Source organism: Amblyomma mixtum, chromosome 8 (genome assembly GCF_055824585.1).
Source record: "Amblyomma mixtum isolate Tamu chromosome 8, ASM5582458v1, whole genome shotgun sequence".
NCBI lineage: Eukaryota > Metazoa > Arthropoda > Arachnida > Ixodida > Ixodidae > Amblyomma > Amblyomma mixtum.
In genome coordinates, this window is record NC_143019.1 from 109,067,662 (window position 1) to 109,082,349 (window position 14,688).

General features: G+C 45.1%; 5 non-coding genes across 5 annotated transcripts; 3 read left to right on the plus strand and 2 right to left on the minus strand.

Annotated features, from left to right (window-relative positions):
• TRNAP-CGG (transfer RNA proline (anticodon CGG)) lies at nucleotides 1-72 on the plus strand. Its single transcript has one exon. It is a non-coding gene; the product is annotated as a tRNA-Pro (tRNA).
• A 4,487-nt stretch (nucleotides 73-4,559) lies between these two features.
• On the minus strand, nucleotides 4,560-4,631 carry TRNAP-AGG (transfer RNA proline (anticodon AGG)). Its single transcript has one exon. It is a non-coding gene; the product is annotated as a tRNA-Pro (tRNA).
• A 486-nt stretch (nucleotides 4,632-5,117) lies between these two features.
• On the minus strand, nucleotides 5,118-5,189 carry TRNAP-CGG (transfer RNA proline (anticodon CGG)). The gene has a single exon. It is a non-coding gene; the product is annotated as a tRNA-Pro (tRNA).
• Nucleotides 5,190-12,468: 7,279 nt separating this feature from the next.
• On the plus strand, nucleotides 12,469-12,540 carry TRNAP-AGG (transfer RNA proline (anticodon AGG)). The gene has a single exon. It is a non-coding gene; the product is annotated as a tRNA-Pro (tRNA).
• Nucleotides 12,541-14,616: 2,076 nt separating this feature from the next.
• Nucleotides 14,617-14,688, plus strand: TRNAP-AGG (transfer RNA proline (anticodon AGG)). The gene has a single exon. It is a non-coding gene; the product is annotated as a tRNA-Pro (tRNA).

A 14,688-nucleotide genomic window follows, 5' to 3' on the forward strand; every position in this document is an offset into this window, starting at 1 on the left:
GGCTCGTTGGTCTAGGGGTATGATTCTCGCTTCGGGTGCGAGAGGTCCCGGGTTCAAATCCCGGACGAGCCCGTGTCTTTTTTTTCTTCCTCTGGAAGGGGACGGGTGACCAAATACGTGTAACTGTATTGTTCGCATTATCATTGATTAGAGCACAAAGTTCGGCGAGTTTGTTCAAATGCATGTAGGTAATATCGCAACAAAAGACGAAGGGCAATGAACCGCAAGCGTAAGTCTTTTCTTGAGCTATTAGCTACACGCATGATTATTCCCACGTTTCTTTTGCCGCCAGATAAAATGCTGAATCCCCCTCTCCACTTGAGAGAAGTTTAAATTCTTTTTTGTCGTTGCGAAAGCCGGCAACACGCGCAACTGAAAGCATACGATTAACTGGGAGCACTGCTCTATGATTTTCCAGCTATAACAGACTTCCGCTAAAACGGCAGTTTAAAGAAAAAAGTATTGATGAAACTTTTTCTCAGTACCAAGTAAAGGGCACGCAGTTTCAGAAAAAACATCATGCTAACCAGGACCCTCAGGAAATACGGCAGAATTTGTTACGTCTAGAGCATGCGCAAATTCTGCAGAGATTATCGTCATTAACGCCACAACGTTTTAATGTGTGCCCTCATAAATTCGACGTACTGCATTATAGAACCTCTCGAGTACAATTTAATAACGAAGCCGAAGACGTAATTCTCTATGAGCATAAGGTGCGAAACTCACTTCCGAAGCGACTCTTAATTTCACTCTTGTGTGGTGTTTCCGATAATTTCATTTCATGGAAACATTTGTGTTTGCTGTCAAAGTTATTGTGGTGTTTGCGAAATTGGTTTATTATTGCTATAGATCGTGTTTGTTTTTCTCTTTTACTTTTACTTGAATGAACCTAAATGTATTCTCGTAATTTTTAATTCAGACATCGGCCAGTTTGACCTATGTAGCTAGAGCCACACGGTAGAGGAATTTCATAAACCACACGAGCAACACATGCTACAAAAGGATCTCGGTGCTTGATACCGCATGGTTCTTTAGGCTTTTGAAAAGGATTAGTCAATTTTACTAGTTTTTCCAGCTTCTCAGGCGCCGAGAGGACTACTCTGACGTCACTGCGTTTCGCAGTCTTCTTTAGGCGATGAAAGGTGTTGATCGAGTAGGGAATGACTACCGTTTTGTTTCCATTTGCTTCACTCTGATTCTTGTCTTTTCTTTTCCAGGTTTTCATCATTCCTTCAGATACGGATACAATGAGGCTTGTCGGATATCCAGCTGACTGAAGATGCGTCACTTGCTTTTGGAAACCATGGCTCAGTGATGGAAACACAACTTTTTCAGTGCATTATTTGGGCATTGCTTAGCGATTGCTCTCTTAACAAGTTTTGAATGAGATTAATGAAACGGTACGAGGGGTTTATTAGCGCTTAGATGGTGCTCCCAAAACCTAGATTTCTCAGTGAGGATTAGCTTCAAATCAAAAAACAGTAAAATACCATCTCTTGGAATTTCATGCGTCAGTACTACAGGATTAAAACACTCACCAAAAAGGGCTATAGGCTAATTGACAGTGGTCGGAAAATCACGGCACTCTTGTAATAAATTAAAACATCATCAACGTATCTAAAAACAGTCACATTGTTAAATACCTTAAGGAGGTCAGAAACGACCCTGTCACAATGAGCTAAAACTATGTCGCTAAGAACTGGGGCATTACAAGAGCCTATACAAACCTCTTGCTCTGGAATGAACACCTCGTCATTCCATTCAATGTGAGTTGACCTGAGATAAAATGAAAGCACTTCCGGAAAACTTTCTTCTGACAAACCTCCTGCATTTTGAAAAGCTATTGACCCAAAATAATCAATGCACTCTTCCACACATCTGAGGAGTTTTTCATGTGGCACGGAGTAGTATAAATCATTTATGTCAAAAGACCAGGCCTGAAGACCTTTGTTATGATTCTCCTCCAAACACTCCAGAACTTTTTCAGAACATCGAATCTGTAAGGGATCGTCAATCGCTAAAAGATTTAGTTTTCTTTGCAGGAAGACTGCGGCTGATTTTTGCCGCCTTTCATTTTCCGATACAATCACCCTTAGGGGACACTCCACTTTGTGTGTTTTAGCGGTGAACAGGATCTGCAAACAAGCACTATTGCTGTTTTCGATGTTTTTTGCCAATCTTTCAAGGTTCAGTTCCTTGCACGGAGCTTTCCTTGCCAACCATAGTTTCTTCCCAGGTACCGCTTGCGCCTTTTGCATGTCTGACAGTACGGCTTTTCAAAACGCAGCAGGTTTGTCCGTAGAAGGTTTTCTGGAATTGCTTTCATTTTGTCTCAGGTCCACTTACATTGAATGGAATGACCACGTTTTTGTTCAAAAGCAACAGGTTTGTATAGGCTCCAGTATTGCCCCGAGTTCTTAGCGACATAGATTTAGCTCATTGTGACAGGGTCGTTTCTGACGGCCTGAAGGCCTTTAACAATGTGACTTTTTTTAGATACGTTGATGATTTTTTAATTTTATTACAAGGGTGCAGTGATTTTCCGAAAATTGTCAATCAGTTTTTAGCCCATTTTGGTGAGTGTTTTAATCCTTTCGTACTTAAGCATGAAATCCAAGAGATGACGTTTTAAAGTTTTTAGTTTTGAAGCTAATTCTCACTGAGAAATCTAGGTTTTGGGAGTACCATCTAAGGGCTAACAAACCCCTCTTAGCGTTTCATTATTCTCATTCAAAACTTGTTAAGAGAGCAATCGCTAAGCAATGCCCAAATAATGCACTGACAAAGTTGTGTTGCCATCACTGAGCCATGGTTTCCAAAAGCAAGTGACGCATCTTCAGTCAGCTGGGTATCCGACCAGCCTCATTGTATCCGTATCTGAAGGAATGTTTAAAAAAGTGAAGAGAAAAGACGAGAGAAAAGACGATCAGAGCGAAGCAAATGGAAAGAGAACGGTAGTCATTCCCTACTTGATCAACCCCTTGCATCGCATAAAGATTGCGAAACGCAGTGACGTCAGAGTAGGGTTCTCGGCGCCTGAGAAGTTGAAAAAAACTAGTAAAATTGACTAATCCTTTTCAAAAGCCTAAAGAACCATGCGGTATCAAGCACCGAGATCCTTTTGTAGCATGTGTTGCTGGTGTGGTTTATGAAATTCCTCTACCATGTGGCTCTAGCTACATAGGTCAAACTGGCCGATGTCTGAATTAAAAATTACGAGAACACAGGAGGAAGGTAGGCAATTATGGAGACGGTAATATTTCTGAACATTGTCATGACTCTGCTGAAAAGAATAAGAAACCATGCAAACCTGTCTTCAGCGCATGCAAGATTGTGGCCAAACATAGCTGTCAGGATGTTAGAGAAATAATAGCGGCAGATGTGATTAGAAAGGCCGGTCCATGCTGCGCCAGCGCACCATCTGTCAAACTGACTAAAAAGGAAATAATGTTTTTGGGAGCGGCCACGTGATGTCTGCAGGGCTATCAGTTCGGCGTCATGCAGCAAGGTGTATATAATTGTGGTTTTGTGTCAATAAATATTCAGTTGGAAGTAAGCGCTCGTGTTGTCCAAGTCTCTAACTCTGTCCGCGTTTTTTTGCTCTTGTACGTGTCTGTAAGCTGTGCCCCCTTGAAAGCTCAACCAGCAAATGGGAACATTTGCACTTCGCTACACAACTTATAGCGACCAAATACATCGCATAAGTACAAATACTGAAAAGTTTTTCATCTCCGTCAATACATTTAGGTTCATTCATGTAAAAGTAAAAGAGAAAAACAAACACGATCTTTAGCAATAATAAACAAATTTCGCAAACACCACAATAACTTCGACAGCAAACACAAATGTTTCCATGAAATGGAATTATCCACAACACAAGACTGAAATTAAGAGTCGCTTCGGAAGTGAATTTCGCACCTTATGCTCCTAGAGAATTAGGTCTTCGGCTTCGTTATTAAATTGTATTCGAGAGGTTCTATAATGCAGTACGTCGAACTTATGAGGCCACTCATTAAAACGTTGTGGCGTTAATGACGACAATCTCTGCAGAATTTGCGCATGCTCTAAGCATAACAAATTCTGCCGTATTTCCTGAGGGTCCTGGTTAGCATGATGTTTTTCCAGAAACTGCGTGCCCTTTACTTGGTACTGAGAAAAAGTTTCATCAATACTTTTTTCTTTAAACTGCCGTTTTAGCGGAAGTATGTTATAGCTGGAAAATCATAGAGCAGTGCTCCCAGTTAATCGTATGCTTTCAGTTGCGCGTGTTGCCTGCTTTCGCAATGACAAAAAGAATTTAAACTGCTCTCAACTGGAGAGGGGGATTCAGCATTTTATCTGGCGGCAAAACAAACGTGGGAATGATTATGCTTGGTAGCTAATAGCTAAAGAAAAGACTTACCTTTGCGGCGCATTACCCTTCGTCTTTTGTTGCGCTATTACCTACCATGCTTTTTAACCAACTCGCCGAACTTTCCGCTCTAATCAAAGATAATGCTAAAATTACAGTTTCACGTATTTGGTAACATTTCCGCCTCCAGAGGAAGAAAAAAAGACACGGGCTCGTCCGGGATTTGAACCCGGGACCTCTCGCACCCTAAGCGAGAATCATACCCCTAGACCAACGAGCCAAAACGAAAGGCAGCCAGAGAGCGTTGCATTACTTGCTCGTTACAGTGACCTTGAAAGCTGCAATAGTGTTGTTAACCATCTCGTACCACAGCCTTTTCAACGATGGTGTTTGGCGTCTTCAGCTTATGTACTTAATTTTTTGCCGGGAGAAGTGAAACGTCTCAGACAGGCTGATGGCTAATAGTGTTCCGTTGTATCACATAGAATTCTGTTTTGAAAGTGAACCTGAGTATTCCACTTTATAAAGAGCACATAATGGTTAAAGTTGTCATAATGTAACTTCTGGAACCATATGTACCACTTTTAGGACAGCCGTGGAAGTATTTCACGCAAGTTTGCATATGCGTGAAAGGCTGGCAGAACTATTCTTCCCCTTACAACGTACTACGTGTCGTAGCAGAGACAATATGTCTTCAGATGGCTAGCAGGGGAGCGTCCGCTTTTTGTGATTTCGTTTTTGGCAGCTTATGCAAAAGAAAATTGTCGGGCTCGTCCGGGATTTGAACCCGGGACCTCTCGCACCCGAAGCGAGAATCATACCCCTAGACCAACGAGCCGGCTCGAGAGCAGCGCTGCGACCGCTTTACCTCTTCGGGGTAACGCTCTGGCCATGACCACGTTACCGTGTTGACCTCGTTGAGAACAAGGAGAATTCGCCCAGCCGCTGTTAAAACCGCGGTTAAACAGGCCCCACGCAGTTGGAGCTGATAAGTCGCAGAACGGCGACCTGAACGGACTTCGAGCGTTGCGCTTGGATAGTTACCAATTGGTTGCGGCCGTTATACTCGAGTGCTGAAAAGCTAAACGTAGTCGCTTTTGGGCCAAATTGAATGGCTACGCTCACCTAGTCCTAGAACTGTACTTCTCTGAGACTGAGCGCCTGCCTTTATCGGGACAACTTATATTTATTTTGTTTACTGTACCTCGTGCGGTATGAATAAAGATGCGCGCAGTGATCAGGTTACAAAACGGCTGAAGTTAACGATTTTCTTTTGTCTCGATGCCTTCTATCGTGGCTCACATCTTTGCGATTGCTAGAAGGTGAATGCCCCGTACACCGGCAAAGATGCTTTTGCCGAAGTTTGTATTATTTCCTTTTTTCTGCCGGTATGTTATTCCAATGGCTGTGAACACTGCAATTGAAGGAACCAGCTGCACTGATGTACTGATGGTAGTAAGCTCCTAATGTGCGAGTGTATTTTGCTAAATGAACATTTTGTTGGTCCCTTCTTTGAAAGCTTTTGATACTGCTACTTCTTTTTGACTGTCTATATTACTTTTGTCGCTCTGACGCCCATACAATTCGTGCATTAAGCGCAGATTCGACTTCCGGCCACCGAGCGTGACGGACGTGTGTATCATGGGCTCCCAAGGAGCGGATTCAGCGGCCCAGCCGGGCCGCGGTATCAGGAGTACGATCAAACCGAACGAGGACTACCAGCTGATTTTGCCGCATTTGCCAACAGGTTCGAGTGTTTTGCATACCGTTTTTTTGCATGGCGACGTCCAAGCCAGGCCATACCGTGTTGAAAACTTTCGTGACGCTCTTGAGCGTCAGTTATTGCTGCCGGAAGTGGTTGCCCTCGGGGCATATCAGATGAATCATGTTTGGGCCGTGACATTCTGCAATGAAGAAGGAAAAAACAAAATGCTACTGGCGGAGGCGTTCAACGTCAAGGACCACCGCTGCATGGTCATTGACCCACGCAACCAGGGCGTCAGGCTGAAGCTGTTCTGGCTGCTACACGGCGTGCAAAATGACGTGAAGGCAGCTCTGGCGGCTTTTGGAAAAGTGACCGACATAACTCGGGACAAGTGGAGAGTCAAAGGCTGCGTCGACAAGTCGTCTACTACGCGCTCAGTGACACTGAAGCTGAAGGTGGGCGTTACCATCGAGGACTTACCGCACCAGCTGCGTGTTGGAGAGGACGTCGCACTCGTCCACGTTCCTGGCAGAGCTCCGCTCTGCCTCCGGTGCCGCGGCACCGGACACATACGTCGGGAGTGCCGTGTGCCACGTTGCGGGCACTGTCGTCGCTTCGGCCACGACGACGCCCAGTGCGTGCGAACATATGCTACCGTAGCTGGTCCTGGTCGTAGGGATACTACTGAGGAGCATATTATGGACGAAGTCGACGCGGTAGAGGCGACCCGTGACAGTCGGGAAGACGCAGTACCGAAAAGCATAGCTTCAGGAAAAGCAACGCTTCCCACGGAACATGAGGCTGCCAACTCAGAAGAACCACCTGTGCCTGACACCAGAACTGAGGCGGACGCGGGAAAAGCAGATGATGCTGCGGTAGGTGCACCTGAGACGGTTTTGGAATCGACCGACGAGAAGGACATTGACACGGAGATGCCCGCGGCGTCAACTTTGCCAGCGAAGAGGACGCACGACGAAGCTGATGACAAGGCGACGAGCTACGACGGGACGGACCATGAGGAACCTCTTCCCAAAGCGCCTCCTGTTCGACGTGCGGCCTACAAGCCCAAGCCGAACATCCCTCCTGATCGTAGGACTTCGTCGGGTGTCCCTCCGCCTTAGCGGAGGTGCCTTGCAGGGTCTTCGTGTTGGTAACCCGGTCTTCGATCGGGTTCAGTGCTGACACCGCCGTACTTTGCAAACTGGAAGGATTTTTGATGAGGTGAGCTGCAAACCGATGCCACTTCGAGAGCGGCGAATCCCAACCATTTAGATGGCGTCTCAAATAACATCTTGCTTGCCTATTGCCAAAGTGAACGTGAGAGGGCTTTCTGCGCGAAGGAGGCGAAATCAGCTTAAGCGTCTCTTGTTCGAAAACGAAATCGATCTGTTGGCTGTTCAAGAGACAAAAATTGAAAGCGAAGAGTTGACAGATGCGATGGCAGAAATTTACCGTGCACAGTTCAGTGTTTGCGTGTGTCATGCAGAAGGAAAGTCGGGAGGGTGTCTGATTTTAATTCGAAACGGCAAAGTCGCCGTGGAAACTGTATTTTCCTGTGAAAGTGGCCGGATTGTAGCATGCGATTTTTACTTTTCTGGTGTAGAGTGGAGAGCTGTGTGTATATATGCACCTAATAGAATTACCGAACGAGATGCCTTTTTTCGCCGTGTTCAACCTTTCCTGCTGACAGAAAAGCGTGTACTATTGCTTGGAGATTTTAACTGCGTGTGTAGACCTGAAGATAGAACAAGCAACAAAACCCTGCAGGACACGAGTGCCGAGCTGCTGTCTGAGATGATTAATGAAGCAGAATTGGAAGACATTGGCATTATAATGCAAGGTTCAGAACAAGCACAGTACACGCATTTCCAAGGCGTTAGTCACGCAAGGCTGGACAGAATTTACGTTCCTTCTGAGGTTGTGCCCTTGTGTTCCCAGTACCAGACTGTGCACGTCAGCTTCAGTGATCATTCTTTAGTCGTGATCACACTTGGGGACAGGAAAAGAACTGTCAAGTTTAGTTGGGAATTATGGAAATTTAATGACTCATTGTTGGAGGATGAGGAGTTTAGCAAGAAATTAAAAGACTCAGTCAAAAGCTTGTTAGAAAAAGAGACAGACTTTATACAAACATGGGAACAATTTAAATGCGACGTGAAAGTGGCCGCTATAGAAAGAGCACGTGTTTTAAAGCGTAAAGAAAAACAGCAAGAAAAGGAACTTCGTACCGAGCTTGATTTCATGCTCAGCATGGAAGGCGTCAAGCCGGGGTTGTACAGACAAGAAATAAAAGAGACCAAAACTAAGCTTGAACTAATAGATGAAACGAAATATCGAGGTGCTGTGATAAGGGCGCGCAGCAAAAGATTTTGGCTTGGGGAGACGCCCACAAAAAGGGCGCTCAGCGACGAAAAACAGTATGCAGTTTCGAAAGAGATAAAGGAAATTTGTTATCGCAATGACGTAACTTCCAAATCTTAGGTGATTGAAAGGGCGTTTCTGGAATATTACCAAAACTTGTTTAGCCTTGAAACGCCTGATGTTGAACATTACAAAACTGCATTCCTGTCGCTAATGCCAAGAGTCGAGGAGGACCTGGCGCAGGTACTTGAGGAGCCCATAACGGCAGCAGAAATCGAAGCTGCAATACAGCAGCTGAGCTTAAACAAGTTGCCTGGGCCGGACGGCCTCGGTGCCGCACTTTACAAGGCCTTGAAAACAGAAATGGCAATAGCATTGCAGCGCGTAATAAGCGAGTGTTTCGAAAGAAAGTTAACTCCGCCGTCTTTTCGAACTTCCCACGTGGTGTTGATCCCAAAATCGGACGACCCGAGTAGGTTGCAGTCAGTTGAGTGTTACCGCCCAATAAGCTTAACTAACGTAGACTATAAAATTTATATGAAAGTGCTAGCCGGACGACTCCAAACAGTAATTAAAACCCTTGTTGGCCCACACCAGACCTGCGGCATAAAAGACAGATCCATTTTTACTAACATACGCGTAGCTAGGAGTGTCCTTGAATGCTGTGATGCAACGGATGGTCGTGTCGCCATGATGCAACTGGACCTGCATAAGGCATTTGATAAAGTTGTGCATGAAATTTTGTTCGCGCTGTTGGAACATGTGAATGTAGGATGTATCATCACCGATGGCGTGAAAATGGTTTATGATGGCTGTACATCAAGGTTCATAATTAATAAGCGCCTGAGTAATGGTATTCCTGTCTTGTCGTCAGTGAGGCAGGGTTGCCCTCTTTCTCCGCTGCTTTTTGCACTTTACCTGGAGCCCTTTTGTTTAAAGCTGTTAACTACGCAAAACATTCGAGGTTACGCCTTTTGTCATAATGAAGTGAAGGTATTGGCATATGCAGATGATATAGCAGTGTTCTGCAGAGACCAGGAAAGCGTGCAAGAAGTGGTGAGAGGAACCGTAAATTTTTGTGATGCAAGTGGCTGTGCGATAAGCTGGCAGAAATGTTTTGGTTTTTGGCATGGAAAGTGGCAGGCCCCGCCAGAAGTATTCTGTCGAATGAAGTGGGTACACACGCCAGGAAAGTACCTCGGCGTGCCGCTAACCAACTACAGAGAAAGCAAAGAATATTGGGCCCACGAAACCGAACGAGTCAAGGCTCAGACAAGCAAATGGGGCGGTCACAACTTTTCCATGTTTGCAAGAGCTACGGTGTGCAACATGTTTTTAATAGCGAGGATTTTTTACGTTCTGCAAGCGTTAACTTTGCCAAGGACTTCAGTGCAAAGGTTGCACAGAGTGTTTGCAACATTTATTTGGGCGTCAACATTCGGAACGTACCTGCCGATGCAATCTGTTCCACAAGGTGCGGAACGGGGGGCTAGGGTTATCAAATTTATTTCTCAGACCGATAGTCACTAGATTCTTTTTCTTGCGTCACGATAATGATTTTCTGCGAACTGTTATACAAGTGCGATTGTCAGAATCACTGCCTGATTATGTTGTGTCATCCATGTCTGCAGGGCGCAGTGGGTTGAGTGCTTTTTTGCAAGAAGTTGTTGCAGCAGTCCGTATTCTTCGGTCAAAATTTTCCGATGAGTATCTAACCATTGTAACATGGAAAAAGATGTACAAGGACCTGCTTGATGTGTTTCTGCCAGTGCCTGTTTATCGCAGTGCGTATCTTCTGGGACCCGAAAGGGATGTGCTAAAAAGAGTCAAAAGAATGCCGGTGAAGCCTTCAGTGCGTTCTTTCTTTTTTCAATTCCATACCGGAACCCTCCCAGTGAGGCCATGGTTGCAAAGCAAAGGCCTTTTTGTACCTTGGTCAGTAGAGTGTCTTATTTGCAAAAAAGTGAAACTATAGAACATATCTTTCTCGACTGTCATGACGCTGTTTTTCTTTGGGATGTGTTGAAGCGCACACTGAAAAAAGATTTCCCCCTGACTCCTTTTGGAATACGCTTCCTACCATGTGCAGAACCAGGTGAAGTGCCTTGCGACCTGCTAATGTTGCTCTGCATGCACAGCCTATGGCGTACGCGAATGGATGTCAGGCATGAACATGTTGTTGTGAATCCGGCTCATCAGTATTTCATTGAGAGCATCATGTATACCAGGAAGTTTTCGGACAGCAAGCTCCTCAGCATGAGTGGCTGCCTGTCCTCGACCAACTAAAATCATTTAACCCATTTTATCATCGTGCACTAGCTAGAAACTGACCTGTGCTTTTATTGTCATGTCATTGTATTTTTGTTTTGTTTGCCCGGCCAAGTCGGTAATAAAGAAAAAAAATTCGTGCATTAAGCGCTGATTGAATGCTTGTAAAGATTTCATTCATACATTCAATGTTTACGCTGCGCTCGTGCGCAAGCTCTTTGAAGAATAAAAGAAGTTGTCCGGCATATACTTTTAATGAAACCAAACTTATCCCTCAGTAGTAAGCCTCTATGCTTTTGTGCATTTTAAGCCTGCTTATGAAGTCGGCAGTTGGCGGCGTCATGGCACCGACGTCTCGGTGGCGCTATTCCTTCACTGCATTCCTTCATGAAATCAGCCATATAAATACACAGATTTATTTTTATTCTCACTTTCTTCACCTCATCCTTTCCTTCTCTCTTTGTTACTTTCATTCTTTTTTTCTTTTATTTTTTTATTTATTTATTTATTTCCTTCTTGCTTTCTTTCCTTCTTTCTTTCTTTCCTTCTTTCTTTCTTCCTTTCTTTCTTTCTCTCTTCCTTTCTTTATTCCTTCCTTTCATCTTTCTTTCTGTCTTTCTTCCTTTCTTTCGCCGCCGGCGGGGGGGCTCAGTGTTTAGTGCGCTCGGCTGCTGATCCGAAAGACGCGGGTTCGATCCCGGTCGCGGCGGTCGCATTTTGATGGAGACGAAATGCTGTCCACGAGCCAGCTGTCCACGAAGAAGCTCTGTCCAGATATGTGAATATAAGAAACAAAATTATTGTCGCCAGAATTTGTCCCAATTATACAGAGTTGTACGACAATGCTGAACGGCAAAAGAATGGGGGATAAGAAACCATAATAATGAATTGTACTATAATGCCTATTACCACAAATATATAATGATGAGGGAACAACTAGTTTGATCAAATTAAGTTACACAGAGCCTTTTTTTCTCAACTCTTGCTTTGCTCTCTACCATCCGTCTGTTCTGCCCCGTGTATGCAAGAGCGTGATGACGGGTGCGCCACGACAACACCAATGTCCTACGACTTTTTCGAAGTGATACCTCTAATCTTCTTTCATCCTTCACATCCAGAATCATACCGCGCAAGGCATTGAGCACATTGGTGAGCCTTTGAGATCCATCGCATTTCCGTAGTTTCTGAACTTTGGGCAATTTTGAAGCGTTACTCGAAAGAGGCAATGCGGCCGCAGGGTAATTCTCAAGTCGGCTCGTTGGTCTAGGGTTATGATTCTCGCTTCGGGTGTGAGAGGTCCCGGGTTCAAATCCCGGACAAGCCCGAGAATTTTTTTTTTTTACGTGAGTTGTAAAAACACCAAAATAGGCCAACGTGGTAGCTTCAATCCCAGCCATCCAGAGCTGATAACGTCACAGCTACGCCACCGCTAAGCCACTGCGGTCCGAAAAACGGAGCACAAGTGGTGCCAGAAGTTCCACCCCGTCGGCTCTAAGCATACGCGTTCTTCGAAGAATGAGGCAGCTTTCGTTTAATTTGGAACAGCATTCATCGTCAAACTGAAAAACACTGAATTCCTTAATTATGGATGAACCCGTGCCAGCTCTCTTACTTGTCGCAGCAAAGTAATAGAAATTCGCACAGAAGGTGGAGACGGCGAACGACATTTAAAGGCTGGAGGCAACCTCTATCAGACGTGAAGGGCTCCATAGGCCCCGTCCTCGCACTCTTAGCTGGGCTCCACAATGGTCAAATTTAGCAGCAGACGCTGCTGTTCTAACCTGGCTCGTTGGTCTAGGGGTATGATTCTCGCTTAGGGTGCGAGAGGTCCCGGGTTCAAATCCCGGACGAGCCCGTCTTTTTTTTTCTGGGCTGAAAAATTGTTACAAGTACGCTAACCTACCATTACCATTTTTATTTGAAGGTTTATTTTTCCCCGAGCTGAAACCATTGCTACCCCTTCTCTATGTATTGCTGTTCAGTTTTGTTATGTTTAATGTGACGACGTAGGAGCGTCGTAAGAAACGTATGAAAAGCCAAACAGCCTCGCAGGAAACTGCCAGGATCTTGTACGGCGGGCTGCCACCAGGTGTTCAATGTAAGTTGAAGTCGAAGTCTCGAACAGAATGTCCATCAAAAGGATACAGTCAGTACAGGCAGTACGCACAGATACGTAGCAGCAGCGATATCTTAGCAACGAAACAACCAATCAAGTTTTACTTAGTTACACACAATCGCACATGAGGAGCTTTTTGATTATTTTGTGTCGTTGTTCGTTTCTACTGGATTGTTCCAAAACCTTTGGAATAACATTCCGGCCAAGAAAACGAAGCAAACATTTTTGCCCGAACATGTTCGTCGGCATGCTGCATGCACATTCCCCTTCAAGCACTTGCGAAATTGTGAGTCAAGAAGGAAGGCCCCAGGGGCAATAAATAGCTGTAAACTTAAGTCATTTGATCAATAAACAAAAGAAATATAAGGCTCCCTCACAATGGCTGACGAAAAATCTCAGCGGCATACAGTCTCAGTGCGAGGGGAGCGATGCCATTCATTCCGGCGGCCGTGTGTAGCAGCCTCAAGCTATTGGCAACTAAGAATGATGCACGCAGTGCATTTCGGCTGATTGTACGTTGTATCAGGTGCCCGCTCTATAGGGCTTCTTTTTACCGCAGTCTTATCAGTGTCACTTTTTCGATTTGCCAAGGACAGAAGCTAAACCCATGCACCACTGTTATCTGACTGCTGCCGACTAACCGGAGAATTAAGAAACGCCGTCTTGCTTAAAGGGTCTTGCTTAAGCACATTTTATGACTGTTAACGCATGTAAAGCTTTCATGCTAACAATTGCCAGAAAATCACCGATTAGCGGCAATCGCAAGACAGTAAAACGCAACGTGGTCACGCGCGGCGTGTAGAAGCAGTCAAACTGCAGCTCAAGCCCTTGGATGAATGAATGTTCTGTTCGACCTCTTTGTTGGGCACAGTAACCCACCGCGGGAAGTTGGACTGCGGCCAAAAGATCGCCTTAAGCCACGCTGACATGCAAGCCACCCCAGCTCCCTGAAGCACGATGCGGCGGAAGCTTTATGAGGAATGGTAGCAGCGAATCCACAGAAAGGATGCACACACACGCAAAAAAAACGTGTACAGAGAAGAGATTCGTCAAGTTTGCGTGTACTTCATTGTGCTGTGTTTAGGTTCACTTACATCAGAACCTCGCATTACAAGAAGCTAACTATACCGCAACTATCAACCGGCTGTCCACGAAGAAGCTCTGTTCAAATATGTAAATGTAAGAAACCAACTTTCGTCGTCTGAATTTGTCCCACTTATAGAGAGTTGTACGGCAATGTTGAAAGGCAAAAAAATGTTGGATAAGAAACCATAATAAGGAATTGTACCATAATGCCTATTACCTCAAATATATAATGATGAGGGAACAACTACTTTGAGCAAAACAAGCTACACAGATTCTGAAGACATAAAACTACGCAGGAGACAGGACACAGAAAAGATGCAGAGAGGACGAGCGTAGTCCTGTCTGCATTGTTCTGTGTCCTGTCTCCTGCGTAGTTTTATGTCTTCAGAATGCCTTACCAACTAGCCTCTCATCACACACTTCTAGAAGCTACACAGAGCCTTTTTTTTCTCTACCCTTGCTTTGCTCTCTACCAGCTGGCTGCGCTGCCTCGTGTGTGCAAGAACGTGATGAGGGGTGCGCCATGACAACACCAATATCCTACGACTTTTTTGAAGCGACACCTCTAATCTTCTTTCATCCTTCACATCCGGAATTATATACTACGCAAGGCATTGAGCACATTGATGGGTCTTTGAGATCGATCGTAGTTTCGTAGTTTCTGAATTTCAGGCGATGTTGAAGCGTTCCTCGAAAGAGGCAATGCGGTCGCAGTAGATTTCTGAAGTCGGCTCGTTGGTCTAGGGGTATGATTCTCGCTTAGGGTGCGAGAGGTCCCGGGTTCAAATCCCGGACGAGCCC